Genomic DNA, 20781 nt, shown 5'->3' with positions numbered 1-20781 from the left:
TGAGAAACAAAGATCCTTTTTTCATCCAAATATTTTCATTAATAATGAACGAAGGAAGGAAAATATATGGTATTTTTCTGAGGAGTGGCTGCTCTTTTAACCAGGCTTTTGGCAAGAGGAAGTGTGAAAGGGCCCTGTCACTCTGGGAAAAAAGGTTTTTAAACACGGCTAGACAGTTTGCTCTTATGATCTGTTTGCACTTCTTGATCATTTTTATTCTTTTACAGTCTGCAAGCAACAGTGTCAGGAAGAGTCACAGATTGCCATTTACTGCACATGCTTCCTAAATGAGCTCCAAAAGGCTGTTATACCCCTGAAATGCCTCGAAACAGTATTGCCAATCACAAACATTCAAAAATCATGAGTTTTTTAAAAAAGCAACACATTTTGCAATATTTTGATTTGCCTTCTTGTTTTTGAGCTTTTACAGTACATTTAGGTCATGTTTTCAAACTTTTCTCCACAGTATCTAGCTCCATGAGGGCTAGATGCTAATTTTATTTTTTAAATAAAAGTTGGGAGTCTCATCTAATCACTTGATTCCAGGAGCTGCAGCTTTTAAGGAAAACCCAAATATGACACTCATGATAAGAGCTGGCAACACTAGTAAATATAGTTTTTCAGATAATTACAGGTTAGATTATGTAAATTACAAAATCAGCCAGTTTTGGAGACAGAGCAGAGTCAGACCAATCCAGGGGGAGTAAATGGAGGGAATGAGGGATAATTTCTCTCCAAATACCTGAACACATATGTTAAGTGTGCAGGCTGCATCTTCTCAGCTCTTCTAGCTGGTGCAGAAGACATGGTCCCACCTTCTCCTTTGGAGAGGATGAACTAGCAAGGGTGCAAAAGGGGAACAGTTCCTTTGCTTCACTGAATGTCAGAATTGAGAATCCACCTGACCCTTATGAGAAGTCCAGGGACAGGAAGGGTGGGTCACAGAAAGGGTTTCTTGCACCCTTCCCCCAGTACATTTGTGCCACAGCTAATCAGGGAGGGTAAATACTGAAACAGTGTTCTAATAGAGTATCTCTAGCAAACAGGTTAAAGAGAACTTCATAAGCATAGTTTGAGGATGAGTGAGAAACATTTTTTCTTTCATGTCATGATCAGGTTCTAATCACAAAAGTGTTGTATACTACTTATCTGTGTGCATTACCTAGCTAACAAAGAGGGACTTTGCTCTGAACAATGGCTCTGCAAAAATAAGCTTGTTTATTGTCTTTCATTGTTCCGTCTCACATATGCTCAGTTTACAAGTAAAGAGATTTATTGTTTAGAGTTTCTGGCAAAATATTGAAAAGCAAAATATTTCAGTTCTGAAATGCTGCCATGATGTCTTGTGGGACTTTTAGTTCAAATGCCACATGCTTCAATTCTCCTCTTAAGGCTGGGCTTGCTGGTTGGACTACATCTTCCATCATGCAACACGGTCCTCCCTCTTGGTGATGGGAGGTGGTTCACCATGTCAGTCATATGGTCACCCTGCAGCATAAGAGATTAAGTCCAGGTGGGAAGGTTGGCACATTAAGAAGAATGGGAGCCTGAGTTACCTGAACTACAGCTTCTGTGAGGCACTGTGATGGCATTTCAGAATCAGAAATTTTTTCAGTTTGAAATTGGAATTTTCCTTGGAATCCAGACAAAATTCTTCCAAAAAAAATATATAATTAATTGAAAATCCAATTTGCGGTTGAGAAACAGTTACAATTGAAATATTTCAGCCACCTCTACTAAACGTTTTTGGCCCTAAAGTGAATAGAAATGAATCGCTACACAAGTTTAAAAAGAAGCTGCCATTTAAAAAAAGTTTTCATAGTAGTACACTTCAAGTTATAAAGGCTGAAGACAATGCTGGTATTCTGGGTTTTCAGAAGAACAACTCACAGTGTTATTTTTATTGGAAATATAGCACAAAAAATTCAGTCACAGTATGTTTTTGTGGTGTTTTCTCAAGATAAATTTTCTTTATGACACCTCAAAAAAAAATCAATAAAAATTCAGTTCTCTAATAAAGGGACAGATCTAGGAAAAGGAGAAAATTGTCTGATGATGCTCATTATATTCAGGGGGCTTGATCAAGTAATGTTATGCTCTGCAGGGTAGAGGATGGCGGTGTTAAGTAATTTTGAATTGTTATATTATTTGAAGGCTTTTCCTCCAACTTATTTGTAAACCTTCTATTATTCCACATGAATATGGTATCCAGTCACTAATAAACTTGTGCATGCATTACTGACACTTTTGATAAAAATCCGCAAGTAGAGACAAATAATGCATTAAGTATTCTTCCTGGAATGCAGACTGCTGCTTCTAAAAACAGAACATAACAAACGTTATTTTAGATTAATGGGATGTTTGCTTGACTTCTACAGTATTTTGCAAAATGAAAAAAAGAAAAACTACTTAAATTCTAGTAGATTATGATAGCACCAAGAAGCCTCAATCAGAGGTTAGGATCACACTGCTCTAGGCACTGTATAAACAAATTAAATAGACAGTCCTGCCCCACATGCTCACAATCTAGGATTGTGACAAGACCAAACAGGCACATAAAGAACAAATGGGGTCATATTGGGTGGGAGACAAGATATAAGGAAAGATGGGTAATTATTTTTCTATCTCTAGTACATGAGAAACACTGCACTTCTTATTTACTACACATAGTATGAAGAGGGGACACAATCAACATAATACAGAAAAATAATAGATGGGCTGGTTACTGACCAAGATTATCTGAATCAAAATCATCCATAAACTGTGTCAATACACTGCTGAAAACTGTCGCCACAAGCTGGCTATTTTTTGAAGCAGAACTAAAGACTATTCACAGCTGGCTATACTCTATTACAGAAATGCAGATTAAGGCATGTTTGAAAGCATTATGAATAATGCATCATTTTAAAAGTACAAAGTGAATATCGTAATCAGCTGTCAAAATTCAAGAAGCAATTTTCAATCTATGGGCCAGATTCTTCCTAGCAGTTGCAAGGGATTTCAATTTTTGGAGTAGGGAGAGGCTGTGCTGGGGGAGGGCCTTCATCTCCTGGAAGGGCTGTAGTGGTGATAGGGAGGGCAGTTTTAAATTCTGTCTGTTGCTCCACAGAAAGCATTGAAACTGCACCTGCCTGGAGATTGGAGGATGGATTCCATTCACTACAACCCTCATGTAGTTTCATGCATCCTTTAACTCAGGCTTTGTACAGAGAAAGGAGGAGGGAGTGTGAATGATGGTGGTTGAATTTCACCCCTCAATGTTGCACACAGATCCAAAGACAAATAAATACCTGTCAATTGCAATAGGTCTCTGTTCCATTCATAAGCCTTTGGGCTCTATAGGAATTTCAAATCTAAACACTCCCCAACAGCTCCCATCTGTAGTTAACGGCAGTGTCCTATATTTGGCATCTTTGGTGACTAAATAAAGCCTTGAATGTTAGCAATATTGGAGCTCTAACAGTACTGCCTCACTCTTATCATTCATATCTAGTAAATATTTATTCACCACATAACTAGGAGATGCTGCAGTTCTTCCTCAGGGAAAAACTGCCCTTCTACTAAATTTAAAGGAAATTGTTCTTACTCAGGTAGAACAGAATTAGCCTCATACACCCACACACTTTTTTTGTTGTTGTAAATTTTGGAAAATCTCCTACAGTGTGTTCTGCAACGTAGCAGTGGCATAATTTGTCCTGTAATCATGCAGTTTGAAGAAAGTGAATCAGTGTTCTGGTTCTAAAATTCTACACATCTTTGTATTGTTCCTAAGATTAAAAACTGCAGGCCCTTAATCCATCGTGTAAATTACTATCCCTGTGGTTAGTCCCTGTGGTGAAGGTAACTATGCCACAATATGCCTCCAGGTATCTGGGGAAATAACAAGAAGAAAAACAACAACATTGTTTCTGAGTTAAACATTCTCTTTTCTGTGTACAAATATTGGTTTTCTTTCTCCAAGCTAAAACTTTATATAGCTTTTCAAAAAAAATATTTTGTGATGGCTTTGATGGATATGTTTATCTGAATAAACAGTGCCTGGCTGCAGTTTTACACACAAGTATTATATTCTGTAAGAGCACTAATATCTACTGTGTCATTGACCAGTCAATAATCAGTTGTGACAATCTCCTTCAGAACTTTACTCTGGGCTCTAAACTTTGCCAGATGATTCATTACGTAATTGGTATAAGATTCAAATACTAGCTAATATTGTTTAAATATAGTCTGGAGCCTTCAGTGTAAACAATTAGGAAAAAAAACATTACAAAGACTAAGGATTATTGTCTGAATTCACATAAAACCATGACAGACCACTTCTTGGAACACTGTACAAACAGGGAAAATACAATTTACCAGACACCACTGAATGGCATTTGGTTTCATCACCTTTATCTCCTTTTTCTCCCTAAATAGACAGTATGCAAAATTTCAACAGACATAATTATGGTATCAAGAGTGACAGCTTAAAAATGAGCCATACCCCTGATATAACATTCACTGCCAAGTATGATGCATGTTCAGAGAGTGTGAAATTTCATAAATGGGGAGGGATCAATACTGAAAGAGAGGGTTCTCACAGGGTGAGTCTATGTAAACAGATTACAAAGAGGACTTCACACACACACAGTTTGAGGAAGGGTGGGAAGAATTTTTTTTATCTTTACACTGTGATCATCAAGTTCAAGACCCAAGAATGCAGGCTTTTTACAGCGTTTCCCCCTATTATGTCTTCTGTAAATCACTGGAGATTAAAACTTCCCCTTATTTCTCTCTTTTTCTTTTTGAAAGAAAGTTGATGTTCTTTAGAAAATGACCAATTGTTCTTTCACACGCTCCCGTGCCAAGTTTAGAAATCACAGCACTGATGGAAAGCAAAGTCATTTCATTCCACCTTTTATTTTTCAAAAACATGAAACAAGAAATATCTCATTTTACTTCATTGCCCTTGACATCGACATTGTGCATGGAGAGCAAATGAAATTCACTGCCATGCAGAGAATCAGCCTAAGGCCTACGCACCCACTGCGATCTCACCTCAAATTCTGAAGTTACCCTTACTCACTTTTTATTCCTTATGCAGGGAAATCTCATCAACTCCCATTCTATTCTAAGAACTGAGTAAAGGCTTTCTGGGGAAGGATCATCTCTGGGTTATGAGCCTGTGTACAGCGTCTAGTACAATGGAGTCATGATTCATGATGAATCCTGGTCACACGCCACCTGAGGCATGTTGCGCATATGCTAAGACAACGACAATGACTGGGGCCCCAAGGCGCCACCATAATGCAAAACAATAACACACGGGACACAGAACAATTTTTTCTCAGCTCCTAGGAGACATTTTTACAATGTTCTCTTTATTTTGGTTGCTGGGTTTCTCTTTCCCTCTACCTTCCATGGGGAAAAAATGCTGCTTACAACCTGTACTGTAGGCCCCTCTCCTCAAATGGTCTCCATCAATCCAGACAGCAAGACCACCTGATTTTGGTCTTCCATTTTGTAGCTCACAGAACTGCTTCTAAGCATCTGGTCCATAGGGCTCTCTCCACATTATGGTTAGACTCAGCTAGCAAAAACTTTTAGCATGGTTACAGTATAGACAGGTCTTTTTTTTGGCTAGAGATTAGCTTGAAGTGAAGGTTGGTTAGCAGGTCTTGGGGAAAAATAAATTCCTACCCACCATGGTCAAGGGGACTATTTTAGCAACAACGTAGCCATTTGCAGAGTTTCAACCACAGCATGGTAGAGCATAACTCTCAAGTACACATGTCTAGAAGTGTCTGTTTACTATTGTTCACTGCTAGCTGACTTCATCCATGCATACAAAGCAATCCTCGGGGGTGTTCGGGTAAGCAGCCCCTAAGTCTTTAGTGTTATGAGAACTTTTTCCCGAACAAAAACTATTTTAACTGATAAAGTTTGCTCCTTTTCTGATGTGCAATCATGAGTGGGATATCACAGGTGCTGCATATTTGCAATACCTCCAGACTCTCACAGATGAGCTGAGAGGCAGAAGATTTTCTGAAAGCTGTTTAACTATTTGCATTCATGTCAGCAAAAAGTCGAGTATTTTCTTATCACTTTCTAGGGGAATCTCAGCTGCCTTAGGATTTAGGACTTTTTAAATTATTTAAATAAAAAGAGGGCTCAAAGACATTTTGCTGATATGGTTGAGGACAATGTTTTTGTGAATTAAAGTGAACACTTGATTAATGATGCATCTCTTTGGATTGTTTATGCTCTTTGGAAAGAGCAAGTTACCTCCAAGTCATCATGTCACCTGAGACGACTCCTTGCTGTATAAAGATTTTCACTGAGTGCCATCATGCCTGATGGTTAGGGCAGAGCTGGTCAGACCACATACTCCCTGGGTGCTGCTGAGCTCAATCAACAACCCACTCATTATCCTAGCAGATATTTCTGCTTCTTAAGGCCAAGGTAACCTTTCCAGACCTCATATTTAAAACAAAGCAAAGCAAACCAAACACACAGAATTTGGAGCAAATATTAATTTAGTGATAATAACGTAGGCACTTCATTCGTTCCCAGGAATAAATCTGCCTTTCATTTTCTTAAAAGATAATGTTTTCCAGAAACATTTGAAATTCCCCACATATTTCTGAAATGCAGAGACAAAAGGACCTGATTCAAGACAACATCCCTCTTCAGGAAAGCATGTAAGCACATACTTAAGTCCCAGTGAAGGCAATGAGAGAGAGAGAGCCACATGCTTAAGTGCTTTCATGAATTGGAGCCAGAATGGCTGTCTTACAATAGGTAGTCAACACTTCACCCCCTCCCTCTCCTGAGATTTGGCTTCAACAACAATACAAGAGTTCAGTTCAAACTTTTCCATAGGCCTGTATGCCCTCAGGGTTCTTATCTCAGGACTGCTCAGATTGCATAATTCCTCTCTGTCACCTAGACACTGGCACCTCCCTTACATTTGGGTGGGGAAAGAAACCCCCTGGCTCAGTCAGACAGCAGAACCCACTTAATTCTTTTCCTCAGGTTCAACATGTGCAAACAGGGGGGTGGTTCAGACAAACACTGACAGCCTATTCCAGAATCAAAGTAAATTATGAGTTCTGGACATGAATTGGAAGCTTGTTCTATAATTGTGGGTAGGGAGAACACCTGTCCTGTACAATCTATATTTTAGGGCATCCCATACTTGTGCCCAGTATCCTGAGATCTGTATCCAGTAAGAAGCCATTAAGTAGTGGTTGATCAGTGTTTCCAATGATCAAACATGCTGTGGCTCAAACACTGATACTTACTGTGGATTTTGTTCCACAAATAAATCACCTTTTGCTTGTGTTTCTTGGAATATATATGGAAGGGCAGGCCATAACCAAGGAGACTAGATTCCAAATGCCATAGTTCCAATGTTTTCCAATTTATGTGGAGGACAAGTCAATACATCATCAGGTTGTGGCCTTACAGAGCAGTTAGTAACATACAAAGAAAATAAACTAAAGAGGTTCTGGACAAATATTCTAAGAACCTTACAGGTAATAAACAGTACTTTAAAAGCAGTGTGAAATTTTTCCAGCAATCAATGAAAAGATTTCAGTGCCAGAGTAACATTCAAACAGCACAGGGTCCTCAAGGACACTGACACTGCATTCTTAGCAAATGAGGGTGTCTTACAGCATGTATACCTTTTAAAGAAACAGTGTAAAGTATTGGACTCCTGATATTTCATCCCAACCATAAGTATAGCTCTGCCACTGCACTACTGAAATTGTCAGTGTTCAATTTTTCTTTAGATAATTATCTATTTTATAGTTATCTCAGCTAATCCATATATTACTAGTTTCCATGTGGACAAACTAGGTGGAGCCATGCTAGCCAATTTACTGAAACATAATTTTAATAGCATCTCTCGCAGTATCATACCTCACATCCATGTAAATTATGTAGCTGAAAGCAAGCCTTTCACACCCCTTGTAAATTAGCTTTGGGTTGCATTGCACTGAAACTGAAATCCCCAACAATTTCATATTCTCAAGAAATGTGTAAGATTACCTTATTTTGCATAACTTTGCTCTGTATATATATGCAGTACTTTAGATAGACCTGTAAATATTGTACACTTACAGTTAAAAGATATCTGGAAGTAAGCCCAATCCCCCCAATCTATACTTGGAAAAATTACTAACATTATGCCAATATGTGCCACTTCTCTCATTTGTAAGAAACTGTAAGAATCAGTCACAGATTGATTACTAGCCAGGACTTAGCCAGGTCTCCTTTTTATTATTAGTCAGTTTAAATAAGTACTTTATGCTTGTCTTTTCTCAGGTTCTCTTTTCAAAGAAGAGTTATTAAACAGTATAGTAAGTACCATGGGAAAAAACTAAAATAAAATCAGGTGAGTATGGGTTTATGAGGATAAATATTTTTAGGTATAAAAAGCCTATTACAAACTCCCACCCAAATGGCATTCTATCCTAAACAAAAGCCTGTATCGGAGGCAAGACTTTCTCTGTTGCTCCAGATTTCCTATTGATATAGATACAGCATAGTATTAATGCCCCTCTGGATTCTAAAAATTTGATATATAGTGATTTCTTTCCAGTTTTTATATCATACCCTTTAGATATTCAATGAATGCAAATACAGCCTATGCATAGATAAATATAGTCCTAACCACACTGTTTAAGAGTGTATGCATGTAGCTCCCACTCACTTCACTAGGTCTATAACTGCACATCTCTCAGCCAAATTTAGCCCACAAATTTTACTATAAGATCACTGCAGGAGACAAAGGGCCCTCCCATGTTAAAAGCCACAGGAGGGGACTTTTTGCAAAAGAATCTCCAGGAGAATTCCCTCACAGAGATTAGCCTACATCATCCAGTTTTGGGATTGGAGTGTTTCTCCTCCTTCTCCTCACCATGGAAAAGCCACCTTCCAAATCTGGTTGATCCTCAGGCATCCATGATAGGTGATGGCTATGTAGCTTCAATATAGCCTCATTACCACAGAAGCTCCTGAGGACTCCAAAGGGGCTATGCAAAATAAGTTAATACATCCTGGAACCATGTTTCAAGGTAATATCTGTGGGGTTAGAGAGTGAGGACAAAGTGGACACATTTCCCAGCCCTGACCTGTTTCCTTTACCCTGGCTCACTCATCTCCAACTCTTCTCTAGAACTGATTCTGGTCTATGCAGAGAGAGTTCATGGGGTTGAGGGAGGAGATGGGAGGGTGCCATGGAGACACTTAAGCCACACTTATGCCGTGAGGCGGGGGGAAGGGTCATGCATGGAGGAGGGACAGATCTGATCCTGAAGTTCCTTAGCCCTTTCAACAAAAATCTATGAAAATTTTTAGACCCTCCCCAGTGAATCTGGGCCATGTTTTAAATAGATAATTTAGGGTTCTAAAATGTCTTGCAGAAGAGTTCCTTACAGAAACCACTTATTTCTTGATTATTTGCACAGAATGAAATTGACAAACAAAATTGAGCCTTTCAGTTAGTTTCCTGTTGTGCCAGTTTTATACTCTAGGTTTGCCTCCCAATCATTTATTTTATGGCAAACTAATTAAATAAGCAAATAAACACACACTTTTTTTTAAAGTTACCTTGATCTCAGACTGAGATCCTGGTCTGATCCGATTAGTTAAAATAATCACATTGAGTCTCCTTCAGGAGCCTCCCTCGTGTTGTTTAGAATACATGCCAATTGTGAATTCATCAAAATAATGTGCAGTCGGAATAGCAGAAGAATGAGAACAAGTTCAGAAGGGTGCAGTTAACTTTTTTTAAAAACTGTGCCTCTTCGTTTATTAGCTTCAGCAGGGTATGCAAGTGGAAATACCGAACTACCTATTTTTCTTCTGACACAGCTGAAACGAGGAAATCCTGGAAATCTCGTGAGACTCTACTCTTGTGAGAGTTCCAACTCAGCTTCCAAACCAGACACATTAGGAGAAGGATTCAATAAGCATCTGAATCCCTGCGCTGCTACTTCTGCCCAGATCCTGGACTGGTAGAATTCTGCCCAGCACCAATTTTCAGATTATTTTTCAGCAACTGGAACTGAAGCCAGCTAAGACTATTTCCTAACACTGCTGGAGTTCTTTAAATGGAAGATTTTAAACGCTCATTGTACATTCCTTTAGGCCTAGAGTAATGGGCACTGGGACTTTAAAATGCTGTTTCCCCAGATTCCTGAAATGTGATTTCACTAGAAAATACATAGAGTATTTACAGTGAAGAGAAGGCTAGTGGCTCTCCCCAAGGCAGTCAGAGCTGTCATTCAAATCAAACCAGAGAAAGCTCTTGCCACCCTACTCCTCTATTTGCTGTAATATCTGATGACAATCCTACCAGTTTTCTATCTGCCGGTAACTGATGGTCATGTCCTCAAGTTTCATGCTTTGACCTTTCTTCAGGTCTTCACCACCATGAGCTATCCAGCACTGCTTGCTGCTGATAGGTTGGAAATAATGTATTTGAGGTGGATTCACTAATCTCTTACCATGCTGAGTTCTTCTTTTCCAGGTCTTATTTTTGAACATTTGTTATAGGAAGATTCTAGACAAACTTAATTCAGGTCCTTGGCTGACAAGTCTGCAGCATACTCAGGAGCAAAGGGCTAGGATGGCCATGTAGCAATCTCATTCCCTAGGTCTGATTTAACTCCTATATTGCAGCTGGGGCACAGGAAAGCCACATTACTTGCATCTGCACCATCAGAGAAAATTCAGGCACTGCAGGGAGAGAACTGTTTCTCACCTCTGTCGCACAACTTAAGTTATAGCCCCAAAGAAGTATTCCCTTCCTTTAAGCAAGCAACATAGCAGCAAGAGCATAGTTTGTACCGGTTTTAAGACCATTTTGCTTCATCACTACATTTTTGGAGGGTGTGAATTTTTAAGCATCGTGCACACTTACAGCATAGCAGCTTACCACATAATGGGAAATTGCAGCCTGATATTTTCCCCTCAGCTGACACAACCTCAAACCCTCCTCCCCCTTCGGGCTTCTCCAGGAAGCTTGAAAAACAAAAACCAAGCCCCCAGATAATGAATAATTTTCAGATTAAAATATATATCAGGAAAATACTATTTCTCTTACTTTAAGTGAATCCAGACAACAATTAGTTCAACATCTCAATAACTTTTCTCCCTGTAACCAACCTGGGCTCTGTCTTCTCTGGGGCAGTGGTTTACAACCTGTGGTCTGCAGACCTGTAGGAGTCCGCAGACTATGTCTAAGATTTCCAAAGGGGTCTGTACCTCCATTTGAAATTTTGTAGGGGTCTTCAAATGAACAAAGGTTGAAAACCACTGCTCCAGGCTATTCAGCATCACTTACACAGCTGAGTTAACTTCAGTCACTATCATGGCCTCACTGAAAGTCCTGAGATTTTGGAGCCAGTCCTGAGAAATCACTCTTGGGCCAAAAGTCTGAAACTAGCTAGATATGATTGAAAACAGTCATGTCATAGGAACATAAGGGGGGTTATTCTATCATTTTTTTAATTCAGTACAGCAATGAGACCAATACACCAACATTAAACCTTAATGCATCCCATCTTGGGACTCAGACATCAGACTGAAAATTCCCCTTGCCTTCGTTATCTAGTTCGTCCCCAGCCTAGTTCATGGGTCCTGCCCTTTGCTGCTGGCTTCAGTGCAGTGCAAATGAAAAATCTCAATTTCTAAAATTCAAGGCCTTGTCAACAGTATGGATTTTCTGAAATTTTCCCATTGTTGCTCAAGAAGTAGCATGGCTCCATCAGTGCTAAAGATGGTTGGAGGGCTAGTGCAGACTGGCTGACGGTGTGTTTACCACCATGCCATCCCACCCTGCTCAGAGTGCGTGCAAACAAGTGGTAAAAATGCAGATGGCTGGTCTATATCTACAGCATTACTGCAAATCTTCAGCCGAAGCAAAGATCAGGAGTATTTCTCCATTGCCCAACATACCGTTCTGTGGGTGTTAGAAGCGATGAAGTGAAAATGAAAAAGGAGCAGGCAAGAGAAAACAGAGCAGGAGGCTATTAAACCTCTCCTTGTCTGAGCAGGCATCACAAAACATAGCTCAGAAAAGCTGGCAAGAGGAGCATATGCAACGGCTTATCATCTTTGTCAGATGTTTGATCTATTAACACTGATGAGTCAGTAAAATCCACTACATCTTACTCAAAGCTGGGGAACAGACTCGTAAGAGACTCATGAGTGCTGCGCTATTCTATTAAGTCTATAAATTCAAGGTTTATATTCTGGGCTCGTATGGCCTCCTCCAACCCCCGTTGTAGACAACTGAAAGATTCCCATTGACCGGAATTCAGTGGCTCAGCTTCCCAAACTGCAGGACAAAAATGTTGACATAGAATCATGGAAATGTAGGTCTGGAAGGGACCTCGAGAAGTGTTTAAGTCCAGCCCCCATGAACTGAGGCAGGACCAAGTAAACCTAGACCATCCTTGACAGGTGTTTACCCAACCTGTTATTAAAATCCTCCCTTGGAAGCCTATTCCAGAGCTTAACTGTCCTAATGCATAGAAAAATTTTCACAGCATGTTTTCTGAAAGTGCATAGAGGATTTATCACTTACTGGTTAGACTGGGAATCTTCACTCCTGTGTGTTTTCTTGGCTCTGGCACTGGCCTTCAATATTGTTGACCTCTGATGAGACAAGCAACGTAACATTTACTAGTTTGTCACATATCTGTTCTCAGTCAATCACAAACCAGGATTTTCTTCTTGTGAATAATAACAATTCTGTTCATACCGTATGTAATTCTCTAATGCTTGCTGCATGGTAATTTCTTGTGTAGCAAAAGTGCTTAGAATTGTGTTTTGTCACTTCTTTTAAGGGCAAAGCCTATTGTAAAACAATTTGCAGAAAAGGAGAGCAAGAAACATGCATGAGCTAGAGGGCAAATGGCTTTTCTTAAGTTCCACAAGAATCATTGTGGTTTTAGAAACAATAATACACTCATTTATCCTAGTAATGGGGCCAGAGCCAGCATCCAACACACATTTCAATACTTGGGTGATGTTTGGATTCAGATTAGAATCTGGATCTAAATTTCTGGGCCAAATGATGATCTGCCCCTGCACAGGTGCACAAGGATTATGGGGAGGGCTCCTCTCACATTTGTGTGACTCAAGGACAGATCACATTAGCAGTTGCTGTAAGCAGGAACTGCTTGGACCTTCCTCTCTCTGGGAACCAACTCATGCAGGGCCAATGTATTGGGGAAGTAGTCTGCACTATCCTGAGGCACAGTCTCTCCTGTTGCCCTCTCAGGAGGAGCAGGGTTCTGCACCTCCCCTACACAGAACTGTGTGCAAATTACACAATTTAGCCTCCTCTGATTCGAGCCCATCTCTAATTTTCACCCTAAATATATACTTAGCTCTAAATTCTCTCTTAATAGCCATATATGAATAATGATGCTAGCGGAAAGGGTTGAGGTTGCCAGTGGAGAGAAGCCCTGTAGGGGGCTTAGATCCACAGGTCTCAGGGCTGGTCTACACTACGGGGGGAAATCGATCTAAGGGCAGGTCCATACTCACCGCGCGGGTCGACGCGGTGAGTTCGACTTCTCGGAGTTCGAACTATCGCGTCTGATCTAGACACGATAGTTCGAACTCCAGAAGCGCCGCGGTCGACTCCGGTACTCCACCACTGCAAATGGCGGTGGTGGAGTTGACGGGGGAGCCGCGGAGTTCGACCCGCCACGTCTGGACGGGTGAGTAGTTCGAATTAGGGTACTTCGAATTAGGGTACTTCCCGTAGCTGAATTTGCATACCCTAATTTGAACCCCCTTTTTAGTGTGGACCAGGTCTAAGATACGCAACTTCAGCTACGTGAATAAGGTAGCTGAAGTCGAAGTATCTTAGATCGAATTACCTACCATCCTCATGGCGCGGGATCGACGTCCGCGGCTCCCCATGTCGACTCCACTACCGCCGTTCGGGATGGTGGAGTTCCGGAGTCGACAGGAGCTCATTCGGGGATCGATATATCGCATCTAGATGAGACGCGATATATCAATCCCCGAGAAATCGATTGCTACCCGCTGATACGGTGGGTAGTGAAGACGTAGCCTCAGATGTTTCTCAGAATAGTTTGACTGATATAATGTTAGCAGCAGTTTACTGGAAGAGATTTACCCTGAGCTCATAGGCTCTTTAATCATCCATAGAGTTTGAGTAAAGATTTCAGATCTGAATTCACTTTCTCTCCCACTCTGCATTTTACCACATAATCCTGTCAGAAGATCTAACATAATAATAACTCTTTCACTGTATATAGAAAGTGGCCTCTGTTGGCAGTAGATGTGAATTACTGTGTTGTTGGACTATTCTGTATAATATGCTGTTACAAAGGGTCATATATTGCGCTTAAGCCACATACAGAACTCCCATTGACATAAATAGGATATGTCACAGTCTAGCACAGTCTATTTTTACTTGAATGGTTTATTGTGTGTGTGCAAAACATTGGATTTGGAAATTGAAAGATAATAAAATTAGATTAAAAGCCTAAGGAGTTTCTAATCATTAACACAATTTTACTGTTATTGATAAGATGATATAAAGTAACCCCTACTTTGTGAAAACAGCATTGTCCATAAAAATAATATTTGAGGGTATTTGATTGGTGCTCGTCTATTCCTACAGCTCGTTCCTCAACTGAGATAATATTACTTTGTGACATCACAATGTGTTATCATGGAAAGGATTATGATATCACAAAAAGGATTATTACTTTAAATAAGGAAAAGTAGAAGAACAGATCTACTCCTAAGCACCAAAGACCTTCTTATGTAAGAATTTCTAATAACACAGAAGTTGTATGATCAATAACCAGAATTATCTTCAAAAAATTTTATGAGATGTGAATGGGTTTCTATGTTCCCAGTATCAACTCAGTGGGCCTGATTCTGCTCTGAGTTGAATCAGAGCAACTATTTTAGTCAATAGCTTTACACCAGTGTAAATCTGGTATGAGATCAGAATCCTATCCTGGTTGCTTTTTTGATTGGTGGTGGTGGGTTCCTGCTGTTGTTGTAAGGATTTTATAATTCTGCTCTGCAAGTTCATTCCAGGCTGAAGTGCGGTTTGAGCCCATTAGCAAACCTCCTGCAAAAGTTACAAACAAACAAAACAAAAACCAAAAACAAAACGAACAGTTTGTCTCCTCTTGAAAGTTATTGACGTGCCTGGGGCGAGGCATTGACCAAGGTTCTCTCTTGGACCCATTGTTATCTATGCCCTTACATCATTTGTTTTTTTTTATTTTCCCTTGTTTTCAAAAGTAGTGTTGAAAACTAAATGAAGTTAACACAGAGACCCAATGTGTTTAAGTAACTTTAAGATTGTGACACACACCAACAAAAGGAAGGATGATGAAAGCTGTTTATTACTTTCTCTGTAACCTGCTCCCAGTGAGCTTCAGTACTACTGTGGTATCAGAACGGTAAGTGATTACAAACACCTTATGTGCTCTACCACCTCATCTATTGCAAACCAAATAAACCTTCACTTTGGTCAATGCATTGTACACTTACAATTACATGTTTTAAATTGCCTTTGGGTGAGAATATTCAACATGAATTTTGCACACAGTCTGCAAAGCAAAGACGGCTATCAAAGTTCTGACATTTGTACACAATGAAATTTGCTCTGTTGGGCAGCATATTGTAACACAGGAGTGCCCCAAACTTGTTATGATGTGTTTTCATCATCCCTATGTGGAGGAGGCTAAATCCTGTAATAACCATGTTACTGAATGCTGCTAAAGCCACGTAAAGACCAGCAGTGTAGTTCATCAATGGCATAACCAGGCACAACTCCTTGGCCTTCAGTGAAGCTGCCCCAACTCACATAATGGTGAATTTTTGATGGTGAATTCACCCAGGATTTTGTATGGTTCCTTAAAGTGCTAATAACAGGGTTTGGATCAATCTATTACAGTCCACAGCCCAAATATGGAAATGTAGATGCAGAGTGGTCATAAATGAAAGCTGGGCACATTCTGTAGAATGCAATTAATGTTATGGAGCATTGCAAACACCTAGAAGATATTACGGTGATAAGTAACATTCAGCATGGATTTGTCAAGAACAAATCATGTCAAACAAACTAATAGCTTTCACTGACAGAGCAACAATACTTGTGGATGGGGGGGGAAGTGGTAGATGTGGTATATCTTGACTTTAATAAGGCTTTTGATACTTTCTCGCATGACCTTTTCATAAACAAACTATGGAAATACAACCTAGATGGAGCTACTATAAGGTGGGTGAAAAACTGGTTGGAAAACTGTTCCCAGAGAGTAGTTATCAGTGGTTCAGAGTCATGCTGGAAGGGCATAACGAGTGGGATCCCACAGGAACCAGTTCAATATCATCATCACTGATTTAGATAATGGCATAGAGAGTACACTTATAAAGTTTTCAGACAATACCAAGCTGGGAGGGGTTGCAAGTACTTTGGAGGATAGGATTAAAATTAAAAATGATCTGGACAAACTGGAGAAATGATCTGAAGTAAATAGGATGAAATTCAATAAGGACAAATGAAAAGTACTCCACTTAGGAAGGAACAATCAATTGCATACACACAAAATGAGAAATGACTGCCTAGGAAGTGTACTGCAGAAAGGGATCTGGGGATCATAGTGGACCACAAGCTAACTATGAGGCAACAGTGTAACACCATTGCAAAAAAAGTAAACGTCATTCTGAGATGTATTAGCAGGAGTCTTGTAAGCAAGACACCAGAAGTAATTCTTCTGCTCCACTCCATGCTGATTAGGCCTCAGCTGGAGTATTGTGTCCACATTTCAGGAAAGATGTGGACAAAATGGAGAAAGTCCAGAGAACAACAACAAAAATGATTAAAGGTATAAAAAAACATGACCTGTGAGGGAAGATTTTAAAAAAATGGCTTTATTTAGTCTGGAGAAGAGAAGGCTGAGAGGGGACATGATAACAGTTTTCAAGTACATAAAAGGTTGTTACAAGGAGGAGGGAGAAAAATTGCTCTTGTTAACCTCTGACGACAGTACAAGAAGCAATGGGCTTAAATTGCCGCAAGGGGCACTTAGCTTGGACATTAGGAAAAACTTCCTGTCAGGGTAATTAAACACTGGAATAAATTGCCTAGGGAGGTTGTAGAATCTCCATCATTGGGGATTTTTAAGAGCAGGTTAGACAAACACCTGTCAGGGATGGTCTAGATAATACTAAGTCCTGCCACGAGTGCAGGGAACTGGACTAGACCACCTCTCGAGGTCCCTTCCAGTCCTACAATTCTTGATCCTATGCTCTTTTTGAGGTTTGTCAATGAATGCTCACCTCCCATTTCTATAACAGTTAGGAGTACTGAGGAATAAATGCAAGTCACTTCACTCCTTTCAGAATGAAAGATTTTCTAGGAGACACCCGTTTTCATTTAAAACATACGAGAGAGCTGCCCTTGACTTGCAGACTGTGTTAGCAACACCCAGACACAGTGACTAGCCCTTCAGCAGCTGTCACTGCTTGAATGGAGTTTTAGCCATTTAATAGGGAAGGATGCCCACTTTATTTAGCAAACATTGTCAAACCGTTCAAACCACTCTGATAGACCTGAGTTCCTTCTACTCACCAGCACCACTTTGTCCATAACCAGTCTATTTCCATCTCAGTGGCTGGCTCCCTCTACACTGGCTTTTGTACCTTACAAGGCCTATCATCCCACTTTACTTCTCTCTGTGTTATACTCCACTCCCTGTCGTGCCAGCTGATCTGTTCTTGGGCACTTCATTCCCTCCATGGGTCAGTCTGTCCATTTCATTCCTGCATTTTCCTTCAGGCATAGCCAAACCTCAGAGTTCACTTTCCACCCTAGCAACCTCACAACACATTGTGTCATAACACAACGATCACTTTTCCTATCTAGAAATATTTGTGGCTTCCAGACACCCTTGCCGTAGGGGTTAATTAAGGACAGAGGGCAGTTTAACTAGGAGTTTCTTTGCTATAGCTGGTTTATTGCATTCTTAACATGACTTAAGCCTAGATTGCCAGGTGTTAATGTTACTATGGTTATACTGACCTCTAGGGGTTTAACTTTCCATCACAGAGAGTCTTTATCTTCTCCTTTAATTCCAGAACAGTGATGGAAGCTTCCTGCATAGCTTGTGCCAAGTCAACCCATAGCTTTTTCACTTCTCTAGCATCTCTCGGTTTCTGTAAATGCAAGAAAAAACATGGCATTAAAACAGACGCCCGAGGAAAGAAAAAGTACACACCTGGTATTAGAGTTGTGTTCAGTTCAATTTGCAAATAGCATCTCACTATGCAAGATGCAAGGGCACCTTCAGGAGGCTGAAGAAAGGCCTGTGTAAAACATGCAGACTCTTTGAGGGCTGTCATTTATAAAAAATGGAGAAAATACTGTAAAAATGTATTGGGTATAAATGCTCATATTATGAGTCTCATTCTTCTTGCTTCACTCATCGGACTAGTCCCTCTGAAGTCAGTTACAGCCCCTAAATTGTTTTTCAAAGATTTTCTTTCCCAAAATGGGTAAGAGACAAAACAATTGTCAGGGCTAAGGCATTTACCACCATTTTTCCTTAGCAACTTAAATTTTTTCAGAGATGGTGAGTTGCATGAAAAAATCTGGCAAAAACCTCAAATAAAAGTTTGGTTGCTTTAAGCAATGTCAGTGTTGTTAAAAAAGACAACAAAATATTTTTGTGCTCTCACAAATATGAAACAACTGTTCAAAAAAAATTAAAATGTTGCATTCCGTAGTCTTGATTAGGGAATTTAGGCATATTGGAAACAAGCTTTAATCGAATTACAGAAGCTATTGAACACATGCAACAAATGATTTCAACAAAAGCTTACTAAAAATTTTTTATCGTGGTGCACTGGCATAACTAGTAGAACAACATATTCCATTAATTAAAACATCAGCCATATGAAGAAGATAGATATTTCTCTGCCAAATTTCTATTTTCTACCCGTCAGCTACTTCCGCGCTAGAATATATTATTTTCCTTTCTCATATTAAAAAAATAAAAGTTTGCTCAAACTTTCCAAAAAAGTTTACTTTCAAGCAGAGACCAAGGTGAAAGTTTTGAAAAGTTATGAGAGTCTGAAAACCATGGTTCTAATGGAAATACTCAGACAATGGCTATTACTATAATTATTGCTGTCACTAGTCCCCCAGCTATAATCACAACAACACAGTCTATCAGGGTCAAAAACATACTGTCTAAATTTGGAAATATATGCTGGCTTCATGCCCTAAATGGAACTCCCCCATTACAGCTTTTGCTGCATCTGGAATTGCCAGATAATCAGGAAATCCGTAGGTGGGGAGTGGGAAATCCTATATTTCTAATCTGATTTGATAAGGAATTCCACTGTGGAAAATCATGAAAATGGCCTTCCATGGATAGGTACAACAAAGAAAATAAACAACAGATTTAAAGTGACAATGAATTGTTGAGTTGTATCTGGAGCTTCTGCCTCTTTGCTCTTATATCACAACCTTGTGGCATTATCTTCTTTGATTAGGTTTCTTTTTGTGGCTTAACAAATGTGCAACTCAGTTCAGTTCTGTATTTTGTCTTATCACCACACTGTAAACAAGCTGCTACTTTTTAGTTTTTTGTTCCTCTTAATTATTATTTAAAAATATATGTATAAAAAAATAAATAAGAACTCTGTTGGTGCTTCAGCACATTTTGTCTTATTGCAAAATTCTCCTCTTAAAATACCTTAGTATTTATCAGGAGTAAATCTATTGAGGTAAATGGATTTACACCAGTGTAAAATTGGCATAAGAGGAGAATCAGGCCCATGGTTATAGAATTAAAATTGAACATGAACTTTGCCAGTCTAACAATCAACATAAAATACACAAGAGACCCATTCTGTGCAATTTAGCTGCTTTGAAATATGCAGATAACTTGAACTGAATGGGCAACCAGCAATAGGCTCAGGTATGAAACTGGAATTATCTGAACCTCTGAAATTTGCAGAGAAGGTAATACAGTCTGGGGCCTCCTGCTGCCTATGCAGTTCCCAACTCACAGAGAACCCTCTGTGAGTTCCCAGAAAAGGGACAAATGTGCCATAAGGAATGGTGCCACTAAGGAAGTGAGTGACCTCCACATGGAGTTTGCGAGATCCATGTGCAGAAGGTCCCTGTAGTCGGCCAGCTCTCAGCCTGGGCTCAGCCATCATCTCTTACCCCTGGGTTCTCTCCAAACCCCTGCTCCTGGGCAAACTCACTGTTCCTTGCAGGAATTGGGCTCATTCCCAGGGTTCTTTGTGAGTCTAATTGTCACCTGTGGCCAGCTTCACCTCTTTAAGCTCCCCTTCTCCAAGCAGCGTATGCTCTGCAGGTGTGCCTAATTGGCACTACCTGAGTGCAGGGATGCTGGTTAGGTTTGCTGTCAGTGGGATGGTCATATGTCCTGCCACAGTCCCCTGTGTATAATATGAGGGACATAGAGCCTTAGCTTCTATTGGTTTGTATCACAAGCTACAATAAACTCCGGAATAAACAATTGGGGCTCAGTCCTACAGGAGTTCCATATGTTAGAGAGCTAACAGAATGAGGTCCTATATAAAAAAAATATCTAAAAAAGCCTTTCCTCATCAAAAGGCTGAAAAAGTAGAGAGCAGCACAAATGCAGTTCACTTAGAATTCACTTGATGTTTTTAAACTCTTGTCTGTAAACATAAGAGGAATTTAGCCAGTAGCTCTAAACATATCCTGTTGCTAGGTGCAGT

At 39.9% G+C, this 20781-nt stretch overlaps 1 long non-coding RNA gene across 1 annotated transcript; it reads right to left on the bottom strand.

Annotated features, from left to right (window-relative positions):
- Nucleotides 1-1239: 1239 nt before the first annotated feature.
- LOC123373442 lies at nucleotides 1240-20316 on the bottom strand. Its single transcript, XR_006580725.1, has 4 exons — nucleotides 20237-20316; nucleotides 18083-18216; nucleotides 12581-12651; nucleotides 1240-1488 (listed from the first exon to the last, which is right to left on the bottom strand). It is a non-coding gene; the product is annotated as an uncharacterized LOC123373442 (long non-coding RNA).
- Nucleotides 20317-20781: the final 465 nt, after the last annotated feature.

Source organism: Mauremys mutica, chromosome 6 (assembly GCF_020497125.1).
Source record: "Mauremys mutica isolate MM-2020 ecotype Southern chromosome 6, ASM2049712v1, whole genome shotgun sequence".
Taxonomy (NCBI): domain Eukaryota; kingdom Metazoa; phylum Chordata; order Testudines; family Geoemydidae; genus Mauremys; species Mauremys mutica.
This window is presented reverse-complemented; position numbering and strand designations above follow the sequence as displayed.